Source organism: Meles meles, chromosome 8 (genome assembly GCF_922984935.1).
Source record: "Meles meles chromosome 8, mMelMel3.1 paternal haplotype, whole genome shotgun sequence".
NCBI lineage: Eukaryota > Metazoa > Chordata > Mammalia > Carnivora > Mustelidae > Meles > Meles meles.
In genome coordinates, this window is record NC_060073.1 from 30,950,104 (window position 1) to 30,977,264 (window position 27,161).

Genomic DNA, 27,161 nt, shown 5'->3' on the forward strand with positions numbered 1-27,161 from the left:
TCACAGAAAAGGAAATACATGCCAAAAGACATATTCCCAGTCTCACTAGCAATAAGGAAAACACTAATTAAAACTACAGTCAGATGCCATTTTATAGCCATGAGACTGACAAAAAAGTAGGACAATACCCAATATTAAAGAGCTGTAGGTCAACAGAGGCTCTTACGGGCTAAAGAAGTACAGTCACTTTTGAGGGTAAAGCTGAAAATGGACCTATTCCGTAATCTAGCAATTGTTCCAGGTAGATAGACATCCTGCCTACAGAAACTCACACACTTAAGTACAAAAAGATAAAAAACAGAAACAAAAAACACACAGGTAAAATAATGTTCACTGCTGTTCTGTATATAGCAGCAAAAATTTTGAAAAAACCTGATTGTCAAAAAAGAATAAAGTATGGCTTTTTCATACAACACCCACAATACAAATGTGGCATATATCACAATCATGTTTAAGTACACCAAAAAAAAGGAAAAACACACCAATTATAAGGGTGAGACACCACTGATTTTAAGATGTATCACAATTTCAAAGATGTCAGAATGTGAGGAAAATTGTGTATATCAGAACTAACAACATGCAGCAAAATGAATTAACTGAAATTACGTATATGAACATGGATAAATCTCAAAACAACAATGTAGAACAAAAACAAGTTGCAAAATTGCACTAACCTATATTTAAGAGTGAATAACAGACAATCCTATACTGTACTTAGATATATTAAGTATGTGGTCCAAGTATAAAAACACAGGTGGAAATGATAAACATGCTGGGCAGAAAGGGAAAAGGAGGGACTTTAGCTACAGGACCTGTTTGATTTGATTCTATTACTTTCTATACTTTCACAGCCTACAATCACATTTTTAAAAATTTTTTAATTAACATATAATGTATTGTTTCAGGAGTACAGGTCTGTGATTCATCAGTCTTACACAGCGCTCACCATAGTACCTACCCTCCTCAATGTCCATCACCAAGCCACCCCATGCCTCCCCACCCACACCTCCACTCCAGCAATCCTCAGTTTCTTTCCTGAGATTAAGAGACTCTTATGGTTTGTCTCCCTCTCTGGTTTCATCTTGTTTCATATTTCCCTCCCTTCCCCTATGGCCCTCTGTCTTGTTTCTCAAATTCCTCATATCACATTAACTTTTAAATGAAGAAAAAAAATCTACCAGAGAACTGAAAAACCTCTCTGATTGTATTTGTTAAAGAAAAAGGGAAAAAAAAAACCCACTTTAGGTATATTTTACTAGCATATTCAACAGCCATATACTATATACTATATATTATATTATATGAAATATAATATAATATATAGTATATGGCTGTTGAATATGTTTTTATGTATTATATTACATTATGATATGTATTATATTTTATATTATATGAATATATAATATATAGTATATAGTATATAGTATATGGCTGTTGAATATGCTAGTAAAATATATATATAAAATATATATATTATATATATAATATATATACTTTTTTTTTCAATTTTTCTTTCTATTCAAATCAAGTAAAGTCACTTATAAGCAGGAAGACACAGCAGTAAAGAAAACATGTTTTTCCATCAATGAGCTGCTTCTAGCAAAAGGCAAACACTTGTATCCACATAACTACATCACTAACAAGGGCAGTAAAATAAGATGACATAAGATGTGCAAGACATGCAGGTAGCAAGGAGAATGGAAATGATTCAAATATGCTCCTGAGGGGCGCTTGGGTGGCTTAGTGGGTTAAAGCCCCTGCCTTCGGCTCAGGTCATGATTGCAGGGTCCGGGGATCGAGCCCCACATCAGGTTCTCTGCTCATAGGGAGCCTGCTTCCCTCTCTCTCTGCCTGCCTCTCTGCCTACTTGTGATCTCTATCAAATAAATAAATAAATAAAATTTTCAAATATGCTCCTGAAGAAGCATGAAAGGATTCAGTAAGTTAACCTTTGAGCTAAATTTTGAAAGATCATGGGAAGAAGTTTCCCATGTAGAAAAGAATATTCCATGCAATACAAACCAATATACATGTACAAAGGCAGAGACTAGTGAAAATATGGCATATTAGCTTTTTTTGGCTAGAAAAAAGGCCCACAAATTATGGCTGGCCAAATCTGACTCAGCCTATTTTTGTATGGTCCACAGCTAAGAATAGTTTTTACATTTCTAAAAGGTTGTTTTAAAAAAAAAAAAAAAAAAGTATGTAACAGAGACCATATGTGGCTTGCAAAACTCAACTATTTGCCATCTAGCCCTTAAAGAAAGTTTGCTACTTCCACGCTAGAATATAACTTGCCAGGAGAGTGGAACACTGGAGAAAAAGATGATCCCTGAGAAGAAAGACAACTGTAAAAAGAAAAAGCAAAGATCATGAAAAACCGTGTCCTCCATGCCAAGAAGCTATAAGGTGATGGGGGCCTCTGAAGGGTTTTAAACAGAAAATCAACATAATCATATCTATATTATAAAAAGATTACTCAGGCAAAGTTCTAAAGGATAAACTTGACAGAGACAATAATGGAAACAACAGCTGAAAAACTATTGTAATAGTCCAGGTTAACAGCTGATCAGAGCCTCAGCAAAGACAGTAAGTAGCAAAGGAATGAAACTGAGTACCAATTACCAATAGGTAGCAAGGAGGAAGAACCACAGAGCGCAGTGAGGTGGGAAGAAAGGAAACGACACAGACATTTCTGGCTTGTAAAAACTGATAGCCAGGGGCGCCTGGGTGGCTCAGTGGATTAAGCCGCTGCCTTCGGCTCAGGTCATGATCTCAGGGTCCTGGGATCGAGCCCCGCATCGGGCGCTCTGCTCCGCAGAGAGACTGTTCCTCCTCTCTCTCTGCCTGCCTCTCTGCCTACTTGTGATCTCTCTCTCTGTCAAATAAATAAAATCTTTAAAAAAAAAAAATGATAGCCAAATGATAATAGAAAACATTTTTGGGGGGCACCAAGCATCTGCCTTCGGCTCAGGTCATGATCTCAGGGTCCTGGGAAGGAGCCCCACATAGGGTTCCCTGCTCAGCGGGAAGCCTGCTTCTCCCTCTCCCACTCCCCCTGCTTATTATGTTCCCTCTCTTCACTGTGTCTCTGTCAAATAAATAAAATCTTGAAAAAAAAATTTTTTTTAAGAACAGGAAAACTGAGGGAAAAATTGGATTTTAGACATGATGAGTTTGAGGTGCCCTACGACACAGCCCAAGTTCCCCTATGTGCAGATTATTTTAGGAAGGCCTGTATGCAGGTAGTTGGGAAGTTATCATCCCAGGGGGAAGGAGTGAAGGACATGAGGAGTAAGTAAGGAAAGAAGGAAAAGCAATTCATAAAATTTACTATTTTGGCAACAATCATAATCATTGATTCAAATAAGAATTATCCAGGGGCGCCTGGGTGGCTCAGTGGGTTGGGCCTCTGCCTTCAACTCTGGTCCTGATCTCAGCGTCCTGGGATCCAGCCCCGCATTGGGTTCTCTGCTCAACAGGGAGACTGCTTCCCCCACCCTGCCTGCCTCTCCACCTACTTGTAATTTCTCTGTCAGATAAATAAAATCTTAAAAAAAAAAAAGAATTATCTAAAGATGCAAAAACTAGAGGGAGAAAGCTTTAAAAATAACAGAATATGATTGCTGGGAGATAATTCACCATATGTCTCTCATGTTTCTCCTTGTCTTGCAAGGAAGGGCACTGACTGCCTTTGTTCCAGAGTATCTTTTCAAAGGATATCTGTATATCCCTGAACATCCCTGGAAGGTAGAGATAGCATAGTGTCTTCCTTCAGGGCAAAGGGCAGGTTTTTAGTGTTCAGTATAATAAAGATAATGACTCTCTCTTGGTCCAATGTCAGGCAGGCTTACTGCCCCTTTTGAAAGATTCAAGTTCCCTAAATCTAGGGTTCCTCTCTAACAACGTAAACGCTTTTGTGCAGAAGTTACCAGGCTGGCCCTGTTCACATCACAATGTGGGGAACTCAGTTGGGGAACCAGGCAAAATATTGACACAATGACTACTGCTATTGCTATGAGTAAGAAAGTCCTTCACCTCTGACCTAACAGTCTCCTATCTTCTGCCAGTTTCCATAGCTAATTTGTTAGCTTGCAAGACCCTTCACAGCTCTCAACAATTACACAGTTTCGGGGCATGTGGGTGGCTCAGTTGGTCACGTGTCTCCCTGCCATTCAGGTCATGATCACCAGATCCTGGGATCAAGTCTGGCAGGCTTCCTGCTCAGCAGGGAGTCTGCTTCTCTCTCTCTCTCTCTCTCTCTCTCTCTCTCTCTGCCCCTCCCCTCTGCTCATTCTCTTTCTCCCTCTCAAATAAATAAATTAAATTAAATTAAAAATAAAAACAATTACACAGTTTCAAAATACATCTTCATAACACACATACCAATCAATAGAAATCGGCAGGTCCCACCTCAAGTGATCAAGGTTAAAATCACTAGTAACAGGACGTATCAACATCATGTGTCTCCTGATACAAATGTAGTAAGAGGAATACATTTTACTATAACATTTCTAAGTACAAGAAGACAAATCCAAACTGAGGACCATTCTACAAATCAACTGGCAGTATTCTTCAAAATGTCAATGTCAGAAAACAACACAAAGACTAAAAAACTTTTCAGATTACTTGTAACTAAAGAGACATAAAAACTGAATAGTCCTTGCTTTTAGGAAAAATATTACAGGTAAAAACATAGATATATAGGGGTAAAGGAACATATGCCTGCAACTCAAAAAAAGCTGAGGAAAAAAATACAGAGATATACAGATACAGATATACAGAGAAAAGGTAAACACATACGGAATAAAATATTAACATTGAAAGAATCCAGGTGAAAGATACATAAGAATTCTTTGTACTACTGTAACTTTTCCATAGGTATGAATTAGGCGAAGTGATAAATTAAACAGAAGAAAAAGAATATGAGTGACATGCATAAAACAGTATGTTTGGTGTTTTGTTTTGTTTTGCACAAGGCAGCTCTTTAAGAGATACTCATTTGGGAATGAACTGTTTAGTATTGAAGGCATGACCCAGATCACCTAAAATCTAGAATCGTCAGACACACAATGAGTCTCTGGGGATCATCTGCCAACATTAATAAAAAAGTATTATAAGCAGTGAAAAGAAATCTTTTCATTTAAAAGTATTACTTAATTCACAGTAGTTTTGGAGCTTTGGGTCATTATGTAATTTCTTCAGTGGAGACTAAAAGTAGAAATTCACTATGTGGTCCAATAAACTTGACAAAAAGGCCTTTTCATTCTTGAAAAGCCAGAGAACCCTAGTACAGTTCTATACAAGGCTCTACAATGGGCATTAGAAAATAGAACCACATAACTAACTAGCAATATTCAGACAATAAAACGTAGTTTCCAGTCACACAGTTTCATTTCAATTATCCTGTTTAAAGTGCATATTTATAAAAGACAAAACAATATGTCTTCTTAGAAAAGATAAATACCCCAGAAATTTAACTCTCTTCACTGGCCTTTTAAATATCAGTATTTTAAATACCTATATATTTAACAGATTATTTTACCAGTATCCTGTCCAGGAAATTACTTAAACCCTAAAACATTTACATAAGAAACATTTTCACACAAATGAACTGGATAAATGAACATATTATAAAGTTCTGCAAAATAAACCTGCTCTCTGAGGTGCCTACAAAACATTTATTTGAAAACACTAAAGTCTTGGGTATTTTCCAGCAGTATTGTGAACAAAGCATCTAGAGAATGTGTTGACTATAACACAATCACCATGTTAAATAACAAGCTTCATCTGACTTAGCAAAACATTCCAACTTTTGGAACAGAAAATGACCTGCTAGACATTTCAAAGCTGCTAGAAATCACCCTGCAATACCAATTTACTTTAGAAAGGCTAGAAAAGGGTTAATTCAAACAGTACTTAAGGACCACACTTACTAAAGCGTATAATTCTCTGGATTTTTTAAAGCTATCTAAAATCAAAATCCCAGGGCGGTGCTGGGCTGGCTTAAGTCAGTGGAGCATGCAACTCTTGATCTCCAGGTCGTGAGTTCAAGCCCTACACTGGGCACAGAGCTTGAAAGAAAAAGGAAGGAAGGAAGGAGAAAAAAAATTTAATTTAGTTTAAAAACCAAAATAAAGACCCAAAAATGAAACACTGATAGAAAAATTTACTAAAAAGTTCACCTGAAGCACTTTCTTCCTTAAAGAAAAAAAGACTACCAATGCAAATCTAGTTTATAAAACTAGTAAAAAGAAAACTTCATTTAAATAGGTCATGCAGTGTCTTGTCAGTACCAGTATGATGGCTTGCTAGACAACACTAACAGTTCTACAATTTTGGGTTATAAACAACTTCCCTTTTTTTTAAAGATTATTTATTTATTTATTTGACAGACAGAGATCACAAGTAGGCAGAGAAGCAGGCAGAGTGAGAGGAGGAAGCAGGCTCCCTGCTGAGCGGAGAGCCCGATATGGGGCTCAATCCCAGGACCCTGGGATCATGACCCCAGCCGAAGGCAGAGGCTTTAACCCACTGAGCCACCCAGGCACCCCATGAACAACTTCCTTAATAGAAAGTCAAATGAGTTACTTTCTATTTTATAGAAAATCTATCCCAAAGAACCACCACAAAATTTTTATTTTGCTTTAAAAAAAAAAAATCTATGCAACTAACTTTTGGGCAAAAATGAGTATTGAGTATTTAGTATGAAATCCTAAAAACTAAAAAAAAGAAAAAGTCCTTACCAGAATACCTCCTAACCTATTTTACCTCTGAAACAACTCAAATCAACAGAGGAAGCTGAATCCTAGATTAATAATTCAAGCAAATGTCCACTGTTGACAAAGCATTATAAAGGAAAAAATTCTGTTCTTTGTAAGAAATAATGATTCAAAGTTCTAAATGAACATTCATAGAATCAAAGGTCCTGTTATATAAAACTTCAAAATTATAGGCTATCTTCAATAAACAACTTTAATATTCTCATTTTATACTTCCAATAGTACAACATTCTACATTCATAACTGAAAGAGAACTATCACTCCAGAATAATGTATATCACAGAACTGAAAGTCTAAAAACCAGTCAAGTGAGAATAGTAGCTGCTCCCCACCCCCCCCCCCCCGACACCCACACAAGTTAACAGTTTTGCGTTTGGAAAAGCTGAAAAGACAAATATTGACAGCAGTGTAAGCTTGATGATAGTACTTTTGGTTTCGAAAAATATTTATGAACATTTTAGGGCTTGAAAAAATAAACTGGAACAATAAAGTCAGCAACTTGTTCTTTCCAAATTCTGGTAAGATCCTATATGGCCCTTAGGTGACCATGTACCCTGTTACATTCAAATTTGCTGGGTTTTTTCCTACAATTATGTTCTCTCCCTACTCATATTTTAGTTGCCAGATATGCTACTTTACATAAATGTCCCTTTTTAGAAATTTAGTGAAGTACCTTCAAAAACCTTTCTAATGTAGAACCACTATTTTTAAGTTTCAAATTTTAACTGTCATATATGTCTTGTGAACTGGGGTCTCTCACAATGGCTTCAGGAAATCCTGTGCTTCAGGAAATTCTCTATGGTATCTAATCAGAAACAATAGAAGGAACAGAAATGAAAATATGTTAAGAAAAATAAAGATCTCTTTTTTATTCTCATGACAAATGTGGGGAAGGGACAAAGCAGAGATTCAAGCTTTCCTAAGAAAGCCAAAAAGAAACTAAAGAACGATGTAAATTCATAAAGACCTAAAGAAGAAAGAAAAACAGCAGCTTTTCAAAAGAATACTATCAAAGAAGGGTCACTGAATTCTTAGGAATCTCCTAGAACTGCTTATGTTTGGCTCTACTTCTAATCATTAACTTTTCAAAATGACACACATTGTTGGGGCACCTGGCTGGCTCAGTTAGTAGAGTATGCAACTCTTGATCTCAGGATTGTGAACTTGAGCCCCACACTGGGCACAGAGATTACTTAAATTAATTTTTAAAAATAAAAATTAAAAATTAGTAAAATAAAATGACACATGGTTGGGTTGCTAGTAATAAGGCGTATACTAAAACTGCAGATTTATATGGGCTTAGCAAGGGTCACATAAATACTTCTTTCTTCTACTTACCACTAGCCCCACAGAAGCACTAAAAATAAATCTTCACATTAGTGTAAAAAGTCACACTGCAGGGCGCCTGGGTGGCTCAATGGGTTACGCTCTGCCTTCCGCTTAGGTCATGATCTCAGGGTTCTAAGATCAAGCCCCACCTCTGGTCTCTGCTCAATGGGGAGCCTGCTTTCCCCCTCTCTCTTTCTCTGCCTGCCTCTCTGCCTACTTGTGATCTCTCTCTCTGTCAAATAAATAAAATCTTAAAAAAAAAAAAGCCACATTGCCATATATGATATTATAATGTTATATGTATCAGAATTACAACTGTAAGAAAATCATTTTCAGATCTATCGGCTGAAGAGATTTTTTAAATGCCATCAACATACTAAAAAGATAAAAAGATAATTACAAAAGTTTAATTCTATTTGAAGATGGTAAGTGATAGCTAACATATTTTAAGTTCAAAACTGAAGGCCAGCTATTGATCCTATGCGATAAAATACAGAAAAATATGTTAAATCAATTGACTGAAAATGGCCAACAGTTTACTGTTAACAACTGTTAACAACTGTTACTGTTAACAGTTTACTGATAAGAAATTTATACTCAGATAATAACTAAAAATCACTAAAAATAACTAAAAATCTCATACTGGGCAAAAGTAACTTCGTGTCATTTTTCTGCCATTTGCTTAAGAAGCTAGATAGAATCTCAGATAGAAAGTAATGATTACATACCAATTACACATGATAAATATGCCAAAACAGTTATTTTTTTTTTTTGACAGAGAGAGAGATCACAAGTAGGCAGAGAGGCAGGCAGAGAGAGAGGAGGAAGCAGGCTCCCCGCGGAGCAGAGAGCCCGATGCGGGGCTCGATCCCAGGACCCTGAGACCACGACCCGAGCCGAAGGCAGCGGCCCAATCCACTGAGCCACCCAGGCGCCCCCAAAACAGTTATTTTATAACAATGTTAAAACTTCAGGGGCACCTGGGTGGCTCAGTCAGATGAGCGTCTGCCTTTGGCTCAGGTCATGATCCCATTCAGGCTTTCTGCTCAGTGGGAAGTCTGCTTCTTCCCCTCCCCCTGCTCCTCCTCTCCTTCTCTCTCTCTCTCTCACTTTCTCTCAAGTAAATAAAATCTTTTAAAAAGGGGGGGGGGGGCGCGCACTTGGGTGGCTCAGTCGTTAAGCATCTGCCTTTGGCTCAGGTCATGATCCCAGGATCCCATGGTCCTAGGATCAAGACCCGCATCAGGCTCTCTGCTCAGTGCCCTGCTTCTCTCTCTCCTACTCCCTCTGCTTGCGTTCCCTTTCTCGCTGTGTCTCTATCAAATAAATAAATAAAGTCTTTAAAAAAAAAAAAATGTTATTTGTTCATAGTAACCTTGCAAGTTGAAAGGACAAAAATGATCACTAAGCTATTACCATTATCTGGAATGAGACTGCAGAATATGGGTAGACTAGATGAATATGTAAAATTTAACCAGTCTGCCATAAAAACACGAAAAGATACACATTGTTCTCTCCAGGAAAAGACGGAATTTCAGCATAAAAATCATTTTTAAATTATTCAATTACTATAAATTATAAAATATTCAGGAAAAAGAACCTATTTCCCTTTTAGTCATTCTAGCATGTTGTATTACATGTTTACAATCATAGTACAACGTATAACTTGATATGCCGACTTGTTCTCTCTAGGATATTTTGAACAGCAGCATAATATTCTACCATGTGTGCATACTCTAATTTGTTGAACTGACTTTTTTTCCAATTTCTTTCACTATATTTATATAAAGTTGTGATGAACATTTTCATTTAAATAGCTTTTATACATTCTTAATTTTCTTAGTATGGATTTCCAAAAAAGAAACTTGATAAATACTACCAAATTTTGCTTTGCAAAGTGCAAATTTTACTGTGTTTTTTTTTTTAACGAATCCACCAGAAATAAGTATTTTAAGATTTAAAATTTCAAACACAGGGGCGCCTGGCTGGCTCAGTCAGTAGAACATGAGACTCTTGATCATAGGGTTGTGAGTTCAAGCCCCATGTTGGGTGTAGAGATTACTTAAAAATAAAATAAAGTTTTCAAACATAAACTGCAACAGAAATGAGTGAAGATACCAAAGAGGAAATAGGAAAAGAAACAATGTGGAAATAAGATAATTCAATCTGAGCTACCTGTTTTGGGGGGGTGGAACATGGAGCTCAATAATTCAAAAGATGAGCTGAGAGCTAAGAATAGGATGCACTATAAATCCAACCATTTGGAGGAATAAATAAATTGTGAGATAAATACTGGAGAGCTTAGTGGGAGTAATTTCACTGGAGTGGCAAGGACAGAATTATACTGCAAGGGCTAAGAAGTGAGTATGAATTCAAATAGAAGCTGAATGTACATTTAAGAAGTTTGGAAGAAATAAACAGGTTCATAGATTGGAGGAGGCACAATTAAAAGATGGCTGCTTAAGATCTCAGATACCTGATCTTTTTTTTTTAATATTTTATTGATTTTATTTAACAGAGAGAGACGGAGAGATCACAAGTAGGCAGAGAGGCAGGCAGAGATTGGGGGCGGGGGAAACAGGCTCCCCCGGCTGAGCAGAGAGCCCGATGCGGGTCTCGATCCCAGGACGCTGAGATCATGACCTGAGCTGAAGGCAGAGGCTTAACCCACCGAGCCACTAAGGCGCACTGATACCTGATCATTTGTAAAGGCTGAAGAAAATGGGCCCAAGGGCGGGGGCAGTGAAGCCTTAAAATTAATGGACAGGCTCAGGACACTGAAAAACACATTTCAGGATAAAAATCTACAGTCAAGAATAGGAAACAATCTTGGAGGGAAGGAGATGTTTCAGAGTAGTAAAAACACAAAGTATGTACTGGTAGAAACTATATTCAGAGGCGGAGGGTTGGAAATCTGGAGGAAGTTCATACCTATTTACTTCTCTACAGGAAACAGATTCATCTGCTAGAATTAAAGTGAGGGGTAGAGCAGTGTTCTGAGAAGTAAAGCATGTATATGACACATTCTCAAGTGCTTGGGCAGCTATCTGTGAAGCTGCTTAGTAAAAGCACTATACTTTGATTAAAGGATATAGGTAGAGCATAGCATGCCTCTATTTGATTACTTTTATGATAATTATAATTTGATTCTCCAGTGTCTATGAGGGGTTTTATATCCATAAAAACCTTTAAGACATGGTCTCTAACCTGAACAGTTCATATACTATTTTATATTTTGAAATATAAAAATTTCCCCAAATCTAATATATTAGGTTAGAAACTGATGTATTTCATTTTCTTCCAATCAGATTAACAAGAAAAATTTTCAAGCTAGATATACCTTCCGATATGAGATATTTAAAAAGTCAGAGTAGCCATTAGAAATATTTTCAGAACTGCCACACTAGGAGGACTTAGAGCAACTCACAAGGTAAATATCCCAATTGTTATCTACTCAAAAGTACTGGCAAAACCAATTATACTATAATCCCTAACACCCTAAGTATATTTCCACACAGAATTCAATTTTAAATACACATGTATAATAAATATAAAAAGTCACCAAATTGTAAAATTTCATTAAGAATGTATCATATGCAATTATAGTGGGGCAATATAATACTTGCCCTTTGCATGACTCGGCTTCAAGGACCCCAAATTAAACATACTTATGATTTATGTAAATGTTTAAGTACACAAATAATATCCCTTTTGTATAATGATTTCAAATAAGTTACAGCTAGCAATTTCAATCTTCTTCAAATCGAATTCCATCTAGACCCTGTTTTCACCTTCTATTTTCTTTCCACCAATTGGCACAGGAATGAGGTTTGGAGAGCTCTGCATTCCAAATTTAGAGGTAGTAATATAGTTAGGAAAGGCAAACCTATTAGAATCTTCCCAAGCAATGCAAGAATTGTGCATGTCCAAAAAGGCAAACCATGAGAATAAGAGAACTGGATTCACATACCGAAGAAATATGAACTTCCCCTTGATTTAAATGTACATACAATATGTCTCTATAAAACCATTAGACTATTAAATGGAAAAGCTTTAACAGAAAATAAATTTATAGAATTGTTTTCATTTTGTTTTTGAAGACTTGTTTGTTTATTTAGTTTAGAGAGAGCACAAGTACACGCAGGGCTAGGGGACAGGGAGAGGGAAAGAAATCCTCAAGCAGACTCCCCACTGAGCTTGGAGCCCAATGCAGGGCTCCATCTCAGGACCCTGAGATCATGACCTAAGCTGAAAACAAGAGTTGGCCACTTAACCAACTGAACCACCCAAGCACCCCCAGTTTTTTTCATATTTCTAAAATGACGTTTTTGCCTTTAAACATTATAAGGAGTAACAAGTATTATACCCAACTATCAGAAGCCGAACCATTCCTGATATTTTAAACATTATTTATTTAAATAAACAGTTTTTAAAAACTTGAACATGCTATATATAAATCATTATTCTTCTCAGGCAGTGTTTCCCAGGTCACGTACTCATACTCAAGTATAAAAAAAAATTTACAGTACTTGGCTAATTTCACCTATTTGCCCAAAGCTAGAACCATGTCTTGCTCTCTTCCTTCACAGCTGCATACTTTGCACTTGGTAAGGACACCCAAATATATACCAGGTAAAATAGCTTCCACACACATATTTTACCACTGTTTTGCCTAACATAATAAAATTGCATTTAATTGTGGTACCAGTCTGTGATCCAGCTACAAAAAATACTGAAAGCACAGTAACCAGATTAAAAACCTAGTATTTTTGAAGCCAATACTATTCTCACCTAACTTTAAACACTCCAGAGATACTTGTACTGTCTCCACTGAAACTGATTACAAGTTGGCCCAACACGTTTTGTTCGGCGAATGTAGCGAAGCACAGCATCATCGCTATAGGCTATACAGCTCATAACCTACAATTTTCATTGTGATTTTATGTCACTTTACCCTACTTAATCTCAATATAAGTTGTCATAAATTACATATTTAAAACCCTCTGAAGTATTAACTTAAATTTTACTTGGAAGAAATATCTCTAGAAAGTCAGGTTCAATTTTCAATATGTTATCACTCTAACTTACTAACTATTTAAGACCGTACATTATATATCTAAGGTCGTATAGTTTACCAAACCTACAAGACTCGTTGTATAATTAAACAGGTAACACAGACTCAAAATATAGACAAATAATATCTTTAGGGCTTTAAATAACCGCTTTATAGGGTATGAAATATTTTTTAAGCAAGCTATTTTCTGCAAGGGTTTCAAAGTTTACTATCTCATTATTTAAAAAACTGTAAGGTATTTTAATTTATGAATAATATGCAACAAAAGTAGGGGGAAGCTGAAGAATTTGGAGTTAACAAACATTTTTAGTATGTCACATGATTTTTAATTTTTTTTTGAAAGATTTTATTTATTTATTTGACAGACAACTCAAGTAGGCAGAGAAGCAGGCAGAGAGAGAGGAGGAAGCAGGCTCCCTGCTGAGCAGAGAGCCTGATATGGGGCTTAATCCCAGGACCCTGGGATCATGACCTGAGCTGAAGGCAGAGGCTTTAACCCACTGAGCCACCCAGGTGCCCTGTTTTTAATTTCTAAAATGGAAAACTGGTCTTTCTCAACTTAAATGGTGTTACATCCTGATAAACCCATCATAAGTTGAAAATACCAAGTAGAAAATGCATTTAATACACTTAACCTACTGAACATCATAGCTTAGCCTTGTCCACCTTAAACCCGCTCAAAACACATTAGCCTACAGTTGGGTCAAGTCATCTAACACAAAGCCTATTTTATAATACAGCGGTAAATATCTCATGTAATGTATTCAATACTGTACTGAAAGTGAAAAAAGGAATGGCTGTGTGGGTGCAGAATGGTTTTAAGTATATCATTATTGACCCTCACGATCATGTGGCTGACAAGGAGCTGTGGCTCCCTGCCCCTGCCCAGCATCAAAGGAAAAGTGTAAGACCCCACACTGCTAACCTGGGAAAAGAGCAAATTCAAAATTCAAAGTACTGAATGTGTATGACTTTCACACCATGGTAAAGTCAAGAAATCCTAAGTCGAACCACAGTAAACGGGATCATCTATAACTGGCTAGTCAAATGCAGCCAAGTTTTATAGTTTCTATCAAATTCTATAAAGGCAATGTTCTTGGTACGCCATATAATCACATGTAATTTATAATAAATGGCTACAAAATTCTAAAGGGGGGAGGAAATGACTCATTCTTTTCATCTAATTATTTCAATATCAAATCTAAACAATGTTTTTCCAATTAGAAAAGATGCTCTAGCATTAACAGTATGCAAAATAAAACAATTTATCTAACTACCTCTCGCAATCTTTTATTTTCAATGAGACTAAGAATCAGTCTTTTCACAATTTAGATCCTTACCTAAAAGATAAAGTACAGCTCAAAGAAACAACATACTTTATTATTCTTCTCTAAATCCCCACTTCTTTTAGGTGTAATCTTTTTATTTAAAAAAAAAAAAGGCAAAGCAGCAAAGAAAATGCAACATGAAAAGTGTATCTGGAAATCTAATTTTTAAAAGAAGAGATGTTAATCTCAGAAAGTAAAAAAGGAATGAGTAATAGACAGCAGAGAAATTGGGTTTTATTTCAGTTTGAAAAACCTACATTCATTTACTATGCACCTTAGTTTTATTTTTAAGTATCTCTAAAAAATTTAAAAAAAAATTTCTATAAATCAAGCTCACTTCAATAGCAACAATATGTTCTATGCTCTTCACACTTCTGATTTCAAATTAGGCATTTAACATAAGAATTTTGTAATTGTACAGGAAGTTTATCTTCCCTAAGTTCAACGTTAAGGAAAAGCAGCTTAGACTGAAGAAATAAAAGGCACAAAAAGGAAGGGGGTACGTCAGTGGTTTTAAAAACTAGCCAGGGATAATAAACAGATATTACTTCACAACGCTGATCTTTTAACAGATGTTATGGTGTATTCTTAATCCTTCCCTCAAGCTACCACATATTTCACTTATTTTATAACTGAACTCTGGTCTCTAACAACTTGAACATTTAAGTCAAAACAGATTTCTAAGTCTCCTAAATTCACTTAAATCAACCTCCTCCAGCAACTTAGGGCCCAGCTTCCTCTACCTTACCTGACCACTAGCTTCCCTCCCACTCAGTCTTCCCCAGCAAGTAAAATTCTCACTCTCTTTGAAAATTAAAGAAATTGTTTGGGTCAAAGTAACAAAATATATTTAAAGTAAAACACATTGTCCTTGTCTTGTTTCAATTCAAAGACTTCCTATTGGAGAAAGGTAACTCTCTAAAGTACTGACTTGGCCATAACTACTAAATACAAAAGATAAATCAGTCTACTGACTGACTTAATTGCCCTCAAACCACAAATACCATCCCTAAAAATACAGCATTTCCAATACTCAAGCAGTTCTTTAAAAAGAACTCAGTGGGTTAAAACCTCTGCCTTTGGGGGCGCCTGGGTGGCTCAGTGGGTTAAGCCCCTGCCTTCAGCTCAGGTCACGATCTCAGGATCCTGGGTTCGAGCCCGGCATCCGGCTCTCTGCTCAGTGGGGAGCCTGCTTCCCTCCCTCTCTCTGCCTGCCTCTCTGTCTACTTGTGATCTCTCTCTCTGTGTCAAATAAATAAATAAAATCTTTAAAAAAAAAAAAAGAAAAAAATTCCTTTAAAAAAAAGGGGGGGGGGCCCTGGGTGGCTCAGTGGGTTAAGCTGCTGCCTTCGGCTCAGGTCATGATCTCAGGGTCCTGGAATCGAGTCCCGCATTGGGCTCTCTGCTCAGCAGCGAGCCTGCTTCCCTCTCTCTCTCTCTGCCTGCCTCTCTGTCTACTTGTGATCTCTCTCTGCCAAATAAATAAATAAAATCTTTGAAAAAAAAACACAAAAACCCTCTGCCTTCGGCTCAGGTCATGATCTCAGGGTCCTGGGATCGAGCTCCGCATTGGGCTCTCTGCTCAGCAGGGAGTCTGCTTCCTCCTCTCTCTCTCTGCCTGCCTCTCTGCCTACTTGTGATCTCTGTCTGTCAAATAAATAAATAAAATCTTTAAAAAAAAAAATTCCCACTCAAGTCCTAAGAGCAGAGGCTCTAGGTCCCCAGCATAACAGTGTGCACCTAAGAATCCAGACAATATGTTGCCTTTGTGTAGTGACCTATGGCCCTAGTATCAACTGAGGAGAGCAGCCTGATCTGCCAAATAGGTCAAGGTCTAATTTGACAAACATTTAGGTAAAATGTATTAAAACACATCTTCCAAACATCTATTCTAGCCTGGTCCTAAGAAGGTCCAAAAGAACAGCTATGACAAAACTACAGAAGCAACACACTAATATTAAGTTGTTTCTCCCCAAATCACTTTTTTTCCTCCTCCAAATCATTCTTAATCCAACCAAAAGAATTGGACTGTATTTCCTTAGGTCAGCCACATAAGTGCTTTGGCTACTCTGAAAACTTACACTGATTCAAAAATTTCGACTCCTGGGATGCCTGGGTGGCTCAGTCAGTTAAGTGCCTGCCTTTGGCTCAAGTAATGATCCCAAAGGCCCTGGGATGGAGCCCCCCAATGAGCTCCACACTGGGCTCCCTGCTAAGCAGGGAGCCTGCTTCTCCCTCTGCCTCTGCCCCACCCCCCAACTGCTTGTTCTGTCTCTCCCTCTCTCAAATAAATAAAATCTAAGGGAAAAAAATGAAGGAAAAAAAAAAAAAACTTCGACTCTAAATATATATCCCTATTCAACTTATGTTGTATTCAAAGATACAAGTTATTTTTTTAGCAGCTGAATCCAGAACCAGTAAAGACATTTAAAATAATTCCTTTAGACTTACATTTGTATCATATAAAAAGGGTTACTGTAACAAAGCTTTCAGCAAGCTGGGGGGCAGGCAGGTAGGGACACCTTTAAAGAAGTAATAAAATTGACTGGCAGATTCCTCCATTTTAACAAAATAGTAGTAGTTTTTCTCAGAAGTAACTTCCAAGATAAACATACCACACTGGAAGTCTCAACTTAAGACATTAGAACATTAGGACAGCTGTAAATCCAGAAATTTTACATGAACATTTCTTTTGGCAGCAACAATATAATCATATAGCAAGTTATTTTGTATCCTCTAATAGTTAAGGGGCAAGAATAACTCTGGAGGGATACTTTAAATACAGAGAACTTCAAAGTTCCTTAGAACACACTTAAATCTAAATATTGCCATCACATCTTTATCTCCAAACTCAAAACATAAATGGAATGCAATGGAAACTACATTACTTATGCCTCTCAATTAACTACCACTAACACAATTCTAATCTACCATATCAGCACCTTTGGTGAACTACTGTGGAGAGAATATAGAAAACTGATTTCAAAAGTCACCAGTATAAGTCACTAAACACTCCAATGGAAAATAACATGCAACCAAGTATTCCCTTCAATGGATGTGAAACAGGTTTAGGAAACAGTATTTCAGCGTTCTGGAATCCACATTTCCTCTTTCCTACCTATAAATGCCTTCAGTGTTCAAGTATCAAATATTTAAAACAAAAGCTCAATCAGAAAGTTCATTCAACAGCTGCTGCTATTTTAAGTTGCAAGAAAAAAAAAAGCTTTTAATATCTTACAATAAACAAATACTAATGTGCCCTGCCATACTTGCTACAGCAGCCTACCTCTGTAATTTGCACCTTATTTTATGGTACTCCATGACAGAACATCCAAAAAATTAAAATAGTATGATCTGAAGCTTCTTTTCAAGCATGTTTACAAGAATAATTATCTCATAAAAACCATCCACTTTTATGTGACTCTAAAACTCCATGCCCAGAAGCCAATGACTGGTTTATAAGCAAGATAATGACTAGTTCAATGGAAAAGGTATTATGACAATAAACGAAGACCGGCTCACCATGTTATGATCTGCCTGCCTAATATGTGTTTAGCTACTGTAGTCAGCAATGTCCAAATATAAATTTGAAACATTTAATGACTGGTTCTGTTCTAGATTTCAAGCTCATCTTACCTTTTTAAAACATAGTTTGAATCTAAGGCCCCCCCACAAAAAAATTCTTTTTTAGAAAATATATTCCCTAGAGTAGAGAAAAAAATTCAGGAACAAATTGTTATTTAATTTTATGGTAAGTACAAAAAAACTGCACAGTGAAATGTGCAAAATCTCAAACACTTCAACACACTTCTAACACAAATTAAAATCAAGTTTCAAAAGTAAAAGGAAAATAAGCCTCAAACAGGTTGAGCATTATATTTTATAAATATGAGCTGTCTACATTTTATGAATGGACCCCTAAATATACCAAGAAAATCTTGACTTAAAAATACTTTATCTGACTGGTTACATTTCATTTACTGTTAAGTGGCATAAAGGCATAAGGTAGCCAATAAAACTATAAAAACTATTTTTTTAAAGGTCAGTTTTATTTTGTTGACTAAGTTTACTAAGTTTAATACTAAGTTTAATCATGACCTATCAAAACCTTATCATAGCTCACTGTATAAAATTAGCACTGCACTTGCAAACATAAGCAGAATCTAGACTTATCAAACATATGGTGAGGCTTGCCCATCTTCTGAAAAATTAAATGAGAATGTAGGATTAAAATGTGTTAGCTGGGGAACACACAAAAAAGCCCACTGATCCTGCTCAAAAGTTTTCAACAAAAATTTGATCAAAAAGGGCACCTCCTAAAAATTTTAAGGCACCCAGATATTAAAACTTTGAAATAAACTGAAATCGTGTGAATATAAGTGATTCCACGCCAGAAGCTACAGCTAACAAGCAAAACCTAAAGCTGGGGGCGGGGGGGGGGGGGTGGAGGGGCGGGGAGGCGGGGAGGGGGTAGTCAGCCAATCCCCAAACTACTACAAGGTACACTTAAGCACAAGCACAGGCTGGTTTACAAGCTAACTTTCCCGGCCCAGGACCATGGCGACATCAAAGTTGATGACAACAGAATCTACCATGAGCTTTCCCTATATGCCAGACGAGAATCTGAAAAACTTCACTGTTGCTAACAGAAGCGCCTTATAATTAGAAGCAGCGACCTGACAGGTGGAAAAATAAATTCTAACAGGGCAGCGAGAGGCTGTGAAAACACAGTCCAACGACTGGACGTGTTAGGACTACTCTGTAACAGGTCCAAGGTAATTTACGCACACACCCTTTAGCGCAATTCCTCAAGCCTAGATAAGATTGGGAAACAGGCTTCGCAGAGAGCCACATACCATTTTAAAACAGCCGTCTCCCTCCCGACAGGAAAACAGACATTCCCAGCCGAAGTCTTTCCGAGAGTTCTCCACGGAGGGACCCGGGCGGCTACCACCGTAACGAGAGAAGCCGGCAACAGCCCAGCCGCGCGGCCGCCACGCCTTCCTCCGGCCGCGGCAGGGGACGCGGAGCGGCGGGTCACATTTCTCCTCCCCAACAATCACACGCACTCACGTCTCCAGAGTTGACACCCTCTAGACCGGCCGCTCGGCGACGCTGGTGACTGGGCCACAAAGCCAGGGACGCAGCCATCGGCTGGGGCGCTCAAGTTGCGTGCGTGCGTGCGCGTGTTTGTGTTTGTTCCCCTTAATGAAAGACAAGAGGTCTCCGTAGTGACGGCCTAACGTCGCGGTGGGGAAAGAGGCCCCCTGTGGGACTAAACAAAACTTCGGTTGCTGGGAAGAGCCGTTGCGCAACCCTGGCAGCGGAAGGCCGGGGCCGCCCAGCCGGGCCTGGCCTCAGCGCGGCTTCCCGGAGGCTGCGCCATCGCTCGCACCAACCACGCACGGCCCCCGCGTCCGGCGGCCTGCGGGCCCCGAGCGGCTCCCGCACTCGCCACCCCGCGGGGAGCCGCGGCGGAAAGGCGGAGCTCGGGAGCGCAGGGGCTCGGCCGCCGATGTTGGACGCGCGACGGGTGCTGGCCGCTCGGGAGGCATTGGACTCCGCCGGGGTCGGACTGAGGGGCCCGGAGGCCCCGCGAATGAAGCTAGTCCCCCCACCCTGGGGTGGGAGCGCCCTTCGCCCTCCTCCCTTACCTTCCTAGAGGCCTGAGCTCTCCCCTCTTCGGGCGGCCGCAGCCCTGAGCATGTCCGGAGTGGGGTGCGGGGCCGTGCCGGGGACAGGGAGCCAGGCGCTTCAGCAGGCGGCACCACCCAGCCCGGGCTCAGCCCCTCTCCGCGGCCGCTGCCATCTTGTCCTGGCGGCTGAGAGGAAACGGCGAAACACCCTCCCCCGACTGGTGGTGGTGGTGGTGCTGCTGCTGCTGCTTCTGCTGCTTCTGCTGCTGCTGCTGCTGCTGCTGCTGCGGCTGCTGCTGCTGCGGCTGCGGCTGCTGCGGCTGCTCTGGCTGCTCTGGCTGCTGAGCGCCGGGCCCGTCTCCCTCATCTTCCTTCCCGGGGATTTGGGGTGGGGACGGCAGGGCTGGAGCGAGGGGTGGTGAGAGGCCGGCCGGCCGGCCTCCGACTGCTGGAGCCTACGGACGGCGCAGGGTGCGGGGCCCGCGGCGGCTGGGGCCCATTCCTGACGCCCCTGCCGCTAGAGGAGGAGGAGACAGCCAAGAGAGGCAGCGAACCCGGGCCCCACGACTCGGTCTCCTCAGGCCGCCGCGCTGCCGGCAGTCGTCACGGAGGCAGCTGCCACCGGCCGCCCCAGTCTCGGGCCCCTCCTCCGCGCCCGCAGGCCTCGGCCGCCGCCGCCGCCTCCGCAGCGCCACCGCCCGCCGGGCCGCGCTGCGCGCCGAGCCCGGGCGGCCCCGCTCGCCTCCGGCCGCGGCGCCTCCGCGAAGCCCCTCCCCGGGGCCCGCCCGCAGCCGCGCCCTTGTAGCTCCGAGCCCGCCTGGCGGCCGGCTTGGACCCGACCCGGAGCTCCCTCCCGCCAGCCTGCCCGCAGCCGCAGCATCCGTCAGCGCCCCCTCTGCTGCTCTGAACCTCACTGTAGGCCCACTCCGACAAAAATACACATTTAAAAAAAGATCCTACCCCCCCCCAAAGAAAGGATTAAAATGAGGAAGCAGGATTTTACAGGCCTTTCGAGATGCCGTAATCACAATTTCCCCTTCCACCCCTTTAGGATATGCTGGCGGCTTTTTTTTTTTTTTTAAGGGTCCAAAAATATGGAAAGGGAAATGCTTGGTCCAGTGAATAGTCCCGGTCTAAAACAGGTCCTTCCCGCTCCCCCATCCCAAAGAGTCAAGAGTATTGTAAAATTGGGTTAAAGAACGAGGGAAAGGCCTTCTTGCACATTTTCCAAGAACATCTCTAAGGTCCCAAACCCTGTAATTGTGAAGTATACCCACCTCTGCGTTCATAACTCTCCATCAAGTTAGTTCCGCTCCCAGAGACTAGTTACTTCTCTCCTGGAGACTAGGAAATCAACAGAATGGCCCATCTCAACGTAACCATAGAACTGTAGAATTTTAGAGATGAAAGAAACTTACAGATCCTTGGTCCAAACTCTTAAGCTAGGGCAGGGCTTCCAAGAAGTTTATGTGACCTGCCCAAGATAATACAGCAAAGCCCTGGTCTGCACGCCCTGTCCCTTTCTTTTCGCTAAGAAACAAACTGACCTTCTAGTACCTACCATTCAGAGTTAATTTATTTTAATACTTATTGCCTTTTGTTCTTAATCAGTGTTTAATGGGGGTGGGGCTGAACACCTTTCTCTAAGGAAGGGTCCTTGCTTTGTTCCTTTCATAATCTTCACTGGGAGGTTTGACTCTACCCCATATGTATTTATCCTCTGATATTTTCTATTGCAGTAACTAGGGCAGGGCAAAGGGAGTGGCAAATTGCTGCATATTTAATACACATTTATTCCCTGCTGCTTTTCAAATGGCGAGGAGTATTTTTGAGAATTCCTTTTAAAAAGAGAAGAGGATAATATGCCCTGAGGCAGTTGGAAGTATTTTCGAATGACAGTTGTTTTCTTCAAGTTAGGGAGGCGAACCAGTTGAAAAGGCTTCCAGAATAGAAAAACAAAACAATGACTGTCTCTCAGAGAGATAGCAGCATGTTAGCCATTACTTTTTACTTAGTATTTAGTTACTTTTGATTTTTTAAAAAAGCAATAGTTAAAAGAACCAAAAAAGGATAAAAAACACTATTCACAGGAGAAAGTTACAAAAATAAAAAAAAAATCTTAGTGAAACAAGGGAACTATTCCACTAGAACTTCAAATTTCCAGAATTTTTGTGAACTATTTCTCTGGATCACATCTAATAGGAGGCTTCAATTCTCCCTATTTTGTGGCATTACTATATTTATGGAAAAGCTGAAAAGGAGGATTTTTTTTCCTTTTCTCTCCCTGACATTGGTATTTACTGCACTATAAGTTCCAGGAGGGGATTCTTTTTTTTTTTTTTTTTAACAATTGAATTGCCAGTGCTTACAGTGCCTGATTTATAGTTGTCTTTAGTAAATGCTGCTAAATAAGTCAATAAACACTATTCATTCAAGTCCCCACCACTTTATACCTATTGTCTTTTAGCTTAATCTCTTTACTTGCAATCTCTTACCTCTCCAGTCCAGTTGGAATGCCAACATCCAGATAGCTTTCAAAGCCCCTGACTTAGCCACTTCATGAAGTTTGTAAGAAAAAAAAGAAAATGGAAAACTTCCAGCATTCTTTTTTTTTAATGCAGACTACTAAACTGTATATGAAAAAGTTAATTGTGTATAAAAAGATGATAACCAAAAAACAATCTTTTCATTCAGAGGGCATGGCTCAGTGGGTTAAGCTTCTGCCTTGGGCTCAGATCATGATCCCAGAGTCCTAGGAGGGAGCCCAGCACAGGCACCAGGTGCCCTGCTCAGTGGGGAGTCTCCTTCTCCGCCCCCCCCCACCCATCCCCGCTCCCGTACTCGTGTTCCCATTCTCTGTCTCAAATAAATAAAATCTTTTTAAAAAGAATCTTTCCATTCAGAATTGCTATTTAAATACTGAGTACCAGACATTGGGTATACTCTGAGGGGACAAGAAAGAGACACCCTGTGAGTTTATACTCTCTCTAGAAAGTTCGTTATTATACAAATAACTTATTATAATATTAATAAGCATTATTTAAAAACAGAGCATAGCCTGCAATGAGAGGGTAGACCCTTATCAAGTGAGAAGGTGGGGAAGCCATAAAAAACCTCATTCATTTCTCACTCTCCAGGCCTCAACTATGGGCTTACGTCCTCAGAAAGAACCTCCTGACTTCTCTAAGCCCCCCACACATCCTTCATGGGTAGCATTTTTCTCCATTTCCATTTCCTTGGTTGTTCATTCTCTGTTTGTTTGATTGAAGCCTTCCTCTCCCACCAACCTGAAAGCTCTGCAAAAGTAGCATATCGTTTGTACACCATTTTATCCCCAACTCTAAGACAGTGGTGAGGAGCCGCTGATCCACAGGCCCAGCTACACTTGGGGCCCAGTGCAAAATGGAAAAGTGGGGGTGCCTTGTTCCAAATCATGAAGGATTTCAAGAGGGTAACAGTAGAGGATTGAACCCATCAAGGGGGCCCTGAAAGCACAAGACTAGGTGCAACTACACACGTTGAGTGAGTGAATCAAAGTTGAGACCTGAGAGGTGTGTGGAAAGTAGCCCAGACAGAGAACACTTCCAACAAAAGGAAAGACATATGCAAAAGCCATGTAGACAAAGGCAATAGAGAGTAGAAATTAAAAGCTGTCTTTCAGTCAGAGTGAGAGGATACATCCCAGCAGATGAAAGTAGAGGAAAAAACAAGGGCCAGGTTGGGATTTACCACCTTCTTCTACCTGCAAAGGAAGCTACTGAAGGAGGCATAATACTCCATTGTGTATATGTACATCTTCCTTATCCATTCATCCATTGAAGGGCATCTTGGTTCTTCCCACAGTTTGGCGACCGTAGCCATTGCTGCAATAAACATTGGGGTACAGATGGCCCTTCTTTGCACTACATCTGTATCTTTGGGGTAAATACCCAGCAGTGCAATTGCAGGGTCATAGGGAAGCTCTATTCTTAATTTCTTCAGGAATCTCCACATTGTTCTCCAAAGTGGCTCCATCACAAAGGATGAATACCCAACTTTTGTAGCAACATGGACGGGACTGGAAGAGATTATGCTGAGCGAAATAAGTCAAGCAGAGAGAGTCAAGTATCATATGGTCTCACTTATTTGTGGAGCATAACAAAGAACATGGAGGACATGGGGAGATGGAGAGGAGAGGGAGTTGAGGGAAACTGGAAGGGGAGATGAACCATGAGAGACTATGGACTCTGAAAAACAACCAGAGGGTTTTGAAGGGGTGGGGGGGGTGGGAGGTTGAGGAACCAGGTGGTGGGTAATAGGGAGGGCACGTACTGCATGGAGCACTGGGTGTGATGCCAAAACAATGAACACTGTTATGCTGTAAATAAACAAATTAAAAAAAAAAAAAAGGAAGCTACTGAAGGATTTAAGGAGGGACACGACATGATCAAAAAAGCCATTGGCACTTAGTGAAATAAGTCAATCGGAGAAAGACAACTATCATATGATCTCCCTGATATGAGGACATGGAGAAGCAACATGGGGGGGTAGGGGGATAGGAGAAGAATAAATGAAACAAGATGGGATTGGGAGGGAGACAAACCATAAATGACTCTTAATCTCACAAAACAAACTGGGGGTTGCTGGGGGGAGGTGGGACTGGGAGAGGGGGAGCGGGCTATGGACATTGGGGAGGGGAGGCGAACCATAAGAGACTATGGACTCTGAAAAACAACCTGAGGGTTTTGAAGGGTCAGGGGTGGGAGGTTGGGGGAACAGGTGGTGGGTGATGGGGAGGGCACGTTTTGCATGGAGCACTGGGTGTTGTGCAAAAAGAATGAATACTTTTACGCTGAAAAAATTAATAAAAAGGGAAAAAGAAAAGCCATTGGCTTTGGGAATGGGAGCTGTTTTTCTTCTTTGCACTTTTCTGTATTGTTTAAGTGTTCCTTCCAATAATTTCCAGTTTCATTCAGAATAAAAAGAAAAACCTGACAACAGACCTAAAATGGTCTATAAGATCTTACAGAGAACTGGTCCACAAGGAACACGCCTCCTAGTTTTTAAGACCTTGCTGTATACTCTTCCTCAAAGACTTCAGTCAGTCACTCTTCCTCCTCAAGTCCTTACTAAATATTACCTTCTCGAAGACAACCTCCTCAGTGATAGCTACCTGTACATACACATAAATTCCCTGAGTTTTGTTTTGTTGTGTTTTGCTTATTTATTTATTAGTATTCTCTACATCCCCACATGGGGCTCAAATTCATGACCCCAAGATCAAGAGTCACATGCTCTTCTGACTGAGCCAGCCAGGTGCCCTAAACTCCCTGTTTTTAGGTACTCTGGTATAGATTTTTTGGTCGCTTCCTCACCACCTCCCCGCAAAGGTAAGCTCCCTGGCAGCAGATCTTTTGGTCTGTTTTGTTAGCTGCTCTATCCCCAGAGGGTAGATCATGGCCTGGCATACAAAGAAACTCAATAAATACCTGGAAAAACTCCAAGGTTAGGAGTGTGGACTCACCCCCCCCCCACACACACACACATACACACTCCCTGCAGTCAAAAATCTGCATGTAACTTTATTTTTTTTAAAGATTTTTTATTTATTTATCTGACAGAGAGAGAGATCACAAGTAGGCAGAGAGGCAGGCAGAGAGAGAGGAGGAAGCAGGCCCCCCACGGAGCAGAGAGCCCGATGCGGGGCTCGATCCCCCAGGACCCTGAGATCATGACCTGAGCCGAAGGCAGCGGCTTATTCCACTGAGCCACCCAGGCGCCCCTGCATGTAACTTTAAACTCCCCAAAACTTAACTACTAGTAGCCTACTGTTGACCAGAAGCCTTACTGATAACATACTCAATGAACACACATTTTGTATGTTATACATATCACATAGTGTAGTCTTAAAAGAACGTAAGCCAGAAAAAAGAAAATGGTAAGAAAAATCACAGAGGCACCTGGCTGGCTCAGTTGTTGGAGCATATGACTCTTGATCTCAGGGTCATGAGTTTGAGTCCTAGTTGCGTGTAGAGATTCCATCTTTAAAAATAATTAATTTTTTAAAGATATTATTTATTTGAGAGAGAAGAAGAGTGAGAGAGAATGAGCAGGGGGGAGGGACAGAGGGAGAGGCAGACCTCCCACTGAGCAGGGAGCCTGATGTGGGACTTGATCCCAGAATTCTGGGATGATGACATGAGCCAAAGGCAGACGCTTACCCAAATGAGCCACCCACGAGCCCCAAAAATTAATTTGAAAAAATAGACAATCACAAAAAAGAGCCATACATTAAACAGTACTGTACTGTATTTATCGAGAAAAATCCACATACAAGTGGACCGTGCAGTTGAAACCCATGTTGTTCAGGGATCAACTTGTATTTGTAAAATGAAAGAATGAATTTTCTGTATGAGCAGTGTGAAACTCTCCATAAACTCATACGGCAGTCAGAATTGCTTGAAGTCACCCAGACATAAAATCAAAGACCCCCCCCCTTAGGTCTTTCCCCAAACCCCAAACCCAAAAGTTACTCGTTCCAAAGGAGGCCAGTTCTCCTTGTACTTACCTTGTGGTCATCACTGCCCTTGTTCCTCACTGTGCCACATCTAGGGGTCAAGAGAGAGAAATGGCCCCTCCACAACCTTACCAGATGATGCTGACTGACACCTCTCCAAAGAAAAACCTCGGAATTTGTCATAGAGCCTGGGGCATCAATGCATACTCTCCTTCCTCAAGTTAGGGATTTATTGTTGTTTTCCTCCAGATCCTAGATATCCTTTCCTGCCATTGAAGGTTTGGGAGGTGTGAGGAGGACTTAGTCAGCCAAAAAGAGCTCCCTAACTACAAGTCTGAAGCAGGAGAGGTCCAGTAAGGGGCTTCTGCTGTGTAGTCTCTCCCAAAGGTCCTGGCCTTCTTATGCAAATAATGCACCTTCTGCTGGAGATCAGTTTTGTATACCTGGGCCTCAGGGAGGGGCAGCTGGAATGGAAAAAACGTTCAGGAGTGTCTCCTACTACATCTGCATAGCTGA

At 40.4% G+C, this 27,161-nt stretch overlaps 1 protein-coding gene across 5 annotated transcripts in view; it reads right to left on the minus strand.

The window, feature by feature from the left end:
• HIPK3 (homeodomain interacting protein kinase 3) overlaps nt 1–20,298 on the minus strand; it is a 96,348-nt gene extending 76,050 nt beyond the window's left edge. For 4 of the 5 annotated variants that reach the window (XM_046015642.1, XM_046015640.1, XM_046015641.1 and 1 more), the window contains exon 1: nt 20,168–20,298. The gene's annotated coding sequence lies outside the window, so the exon portion shown is untranslated. Of the gene's footprint in view, nt 1–19,369; nt 20,023–20,167 lie in introns of those variants that run through there. The other variant, XM_046015639.1, reaches the window with a different exon arrangement.
• Nucleotides 20,299–27,161: the final 6,863 nt, after the last annotated feature.